Raw genomic sequence first — 4,541 nt, 5'->3', positions numbered from 1 at the left:
CTAACCAGACAAACCTGGAGAAATCGTCAATGAATAATATCAAGTATTCTTCTCCTCGAGGTGTCCTTTTCCTGAATGGACCACATGTATCTGTATGTACTAGCTCAAGAGGCATGCTAGCTGATCCTTCCTTCTCTGGAAAGTTAGTTCTGGTTTGCTTTCCAAACTGACATGATTTGCATATGGTGTTGTCTGGAATTTTGATATCTGGAAGATCGCGAACTGCTTGATATTTGCATGCTTTCCTTATTTTTGAAAAGCTTAGATGCCCCAACCTCCGATGCCGTAACCAGTGTTCATCATCCTTGCTTAGATAGCATTGTTGTTGTCCTTCTTCAAATATGTATAGATTATTTGGAGTTCTTCTACCTTTGATCACTGTTTCACCTGTATCAAGATCACAAACACGACATCCGTTTGATCTAAATATCACCTCGGTTCCTTGATCACACATCTGGCTGAAACTTAGAAGATTATGTTTCAATCCATCAACATACAAAACATTTCCAGCCTTGACCTTTTCTTTTAACTGAGCAATGCCTTTTCCTTTTATAGTTGCAGGAGTATCATTTCCAAAGGAAACTTTCTTTCCTTTTTCAAGAGCAGAAAATGACTCAAGTTTTTCTTTATCACCTGTCATATGCTTCGAACATCCATTGTCAATGTACCATAGATTTTCCTGTCCCTCTGCATAAAATGCTATCCCACATCTTTCTGTTTGTGGTTCCTTTATTCTCCATGTTTTGGTGCTTGATGCTTGTTCCTTTGTCTGCTGAAACCTGCTCCTGCATTCAGAATCTTCATGACCAAAATTATTGCAAATAGAACATTCAACTTCATTTTCAAGAACCGAAAAGTTGTTATAGGTCCGTTTTGTAATCCCGGTCATACTTCTTTGTTTTTGAGCTTCTCTAGTCATGATTGTTTTATATGCAACACATTGAGCTGCCTTGTGACCAAAGTTATGGCAAGAAAAGCATTGTCCATTGAAGAAACTTCTGCGGTTATCAAATCTTCTGGCCAAATGATTGTAATTTCTATTGTCATCCATTCTTGAACCAAATTGAGAAGATTTTACCTGTGGCTGGTTGTAGCTTGTGTTCATCCTTAAGATGGATTGCCCCTGATAGTATTTGCTTGCAATTCGTCCCTGCTTTACCTGATGGTCTTCATTGTTCTTTTGCTCATTCCTTCTTGCTGCATCAAGATAACTTTTTGAGGTGGATGCTTGAGAAGTTCCTTCATTATAGCCCAGACCTGTCTTATTTAGTGGAGAACACTGTACATTGATAATCTCATCCAAAGTTTCAGATCCTTTGACAAACTTAAGATTAATAGCTTTTGTTTTCTCCATTTCTTTTCTAAGACCAACAATTTCACCTTCTAATTTTTCAAGATGTTTTTCCTTTTCATCAATTTGAAATTGTAGAGTATCAATGATCATATTCTTTTCTTCTACACATCTCTTGAGTCTAGTAATTTCTTCATAAAGGCTATCCACATCTATAGCATCCATATAATCATCATCTTCAAATGCCATTAACAGTTTATAGTCATTACCTCGTTCATCTTCATCACTATTTGATAGACCATCACTATCTTCATGAGTGTAGTAACTTTTCTTATTTGCCCTTTCCTTATGAGGACATTTTGCAGCATAATGACCTACTCTTCCACAAGCAAAGCATTTAAAAGGTAACTTACCTCTGAATCTTCCAGAACCCCTTTGAAGATTTATGACAAAATTTGATTCTTCTTCTTCTTCTTCTGGCACGTGAAGGACCTGCTCTGATACCAATTGTTGGAAATAATACTAAGAGGGGGGGTGAATCAGTATTATCAAGTTCTTTTAATAAATCTCCCTTATTTATTCTTTGAATTATTTTTGCATGTCAGTACCATAAAATGATGAGCATGAACAAAGAAAACAGATAGTCACACCAAAGAACACAAGATGTAAGGTGGAAACCCAATGTGGGTGAAAACCACCTGCTGCAATATGTCTCTATCTTCTTTCAAATTAGAAACTCCTTTTACAATGGTTTTGTACTGGTGCAGTCCTTTACCAGTACGCAGGCTGCAACCTGCAGAGAGCTACAACTCTCTCTCGTTTTCCAGTCTCTCCTAGAAGGGAGCTACAACCCCCTACTTCTTTTCTTTCAAGGACCACTTTTCATAAATTTTCAAACTGCGCCTTCTGTGGCGCCGCGACCACCGCACCTGCGCCTTCTGTGGCGCCTCCGCACTGCGCCTTCTGTGGCGCCTCCGCACTGCGCCTTCTGTGGCGCCTCTGCACTGCGCCTTCTGTGGCGCCTCCGCACTGCACCTTCTGTGGCGCCTCTATGGCGTCTCCACACTGCGCCTTCTGTGGCGCCTCCGCACTATGCCTTCTGTGGCGCCTCCGCACTGCGCCTTCTGTGGCGCCTCTGTGGCGTCTCCGCACTGCGCCTTCTGTGGCGCCTCCGCACTGCGCCTTCTGTGACGCCTCTGTGGCATCTCCGCACTGCGCCTTCTGTGACGCCTCTGTGGCGTCTCCGCACTGCGCCTTCTGTGGCGCCTCTGTACTGCGCCTTCTGTGGTGCCTCCGCACTGCGCCTTCTGTGGCGCCTCCGCACTGCGCCTTCTGTGACGCCTCTGTGGCATCTCCGCACTGCGCCTTCTGTGGCACCTCTGTACTGCGCCTTCTGTGGCGCCTCTGCACTGCGCCTTCTGTGGCGCCTCTGTACTGCGCCTTCTGTGGCGCCTCTTTATTGCGCCTTCTGTGGTGCCTCCGCACTTCCGCAGCTGCAGCGCTCGGGAGATCACCCTTCACAGATTCGCTTTCAACTTCCCTTTCATAGAGCAAACTTTTAAAACAATAACCCAATATTTCAGATCTTAAGATATTCGATTTGCAAGAATGAATTAGCCAAGTGATCTCCTTTACTTTATATAGGCTTAGGCCTTTCACAATACCACGGGCCAAAACCATAGGATCAAAAAAAACTGTTGGACTAATACCATGAACCAACCATGAAAGTACGTGAGATCAACACTTTTGACGAAGTACCATGGTCCAAAACCATAGGTTCAAATACCAAGGACTAACTACCATGGACCAAAGGTAAGTTCTCCAACATATACGCGCTTTTCCTCATAGGTTCAAATACCAAGGACTAACTATCATGGACCAAAGGTAAGATCTCCAACATATACGCGCTTTTCCTCATAGGTTCAAATACCAAGGACTAACTACCATGGACCAAAGGTAAGTTCTCCAACATATACGTGATTTTCCTCATAGGTTCAAATACCAAGGACTAACTACCATGGACCAAAGGTAAGTTCTCCAACATATACGCGCTTTTCCTTGCATGAAAGTGTGTGAACTTTTTCTCTACATGAAATAAACTTTTCTCTGCATAAAAGTGCGTGAACTTTTCTCTACATGAAATAAACTTTTCTCTGCATATAAGTGCGTGAACTTTTCTCTACACTATAATTTATTATCTGAGATGAGTGGGTTTCCATCAAGTACAACATATGTATGATAATGCCAACAGACAGGTGTCTTCATTCTAGCATGTGTGTAATGGTGTGGGAACGACTTGCATAGCGGTTGCGTAACACCTGCAAAATGGATTTTCAAAGGGCCATATCATCCAAAAAGTAATACTTGTGTAAAAACTCAAGGATTTTATTGTATATTATAGTTTTTTGAAGATAAAACTCTCTCAGTGTCTCTAAATTCTTCCCCGGCTTCATAGAAAAAGCTCTGTGAAACCACGACTAAAACATAGTATTTGTGTAGTTCAAAAAATAGGCTTTGAATATGCAATCAAATAGCCTGATCCATGACACTTGTGCAAAATCTAGAAGAGGTTGTTATTCTTTTCCTCGTGTTTGAGAAAATCCTCTTTCAATTTCTCTAAATTCGGCTCCATTTGGTTGGAATCTGTTCTGCAAAACTGTGACTAAAATAGAGTGTTTTTGCAATAGTATGTGGCATAATTTTAAATCTGTGGTTGCACCATGTCTTTTCTTGCGATATTTTAAAACACAGAATCAAAACTTCTACATGAGAGCTTGAAACTTAAAATTATAAAGGTTCCCATAGCTTGCAGCAACAACTAATTTCAAACTTGCAATACCAACTTCTTTTAATGATCACTGGTAAATGTTTATCAACATTGGTTCACACAGGTTTATATTGTTTTAACTCTTCTCTTCCTGAATTGGCATGTTAATGCTTCAAGTACAATCAATTTTCATAGAGAAATTCATCTAACTATGGTTGGCATGGAAGCTATTCATCACACTATTAATGTCTCCATCCTCTTGAATGACCATCCTCCATTGGTGGTTCCAGAAAACCAATAAACTTTGTTTCCATCCTTGGACTATCGAGCACCATAACATTTTTTCGAGCACCATAATTGTCAATATATTTCATTTGGATTGTTAACAACTAAGAATGAGGATAGAAGAACATATCTTGGGGTGGAAGTGCATCAGGAACAATTCCAGTTGTGACATGAGTCCAAATAAAGTTGTTACTCCTT

The sequence above is a fragment of the Pinus tabuliformis genome, chromosome 4_2 (assembly GCF_031772625.1).
Source record: "Pinus tabuliformis cultivar Carrire ecotype Pingquan chromosome 4_2, CPIR1, whole genome shotgun sequence".
Lineage (NCBI taxonomy): Eukaryota > Viridiplantae > Streptophyta > Pinopsida > Pinales > Pinaceae > Pinus > Pinus tabuliformis.
The sequence above is the reverse complement of the archived record's forward strand: the minus strand, read 5'-3'. Positions refer to the sequence as shown.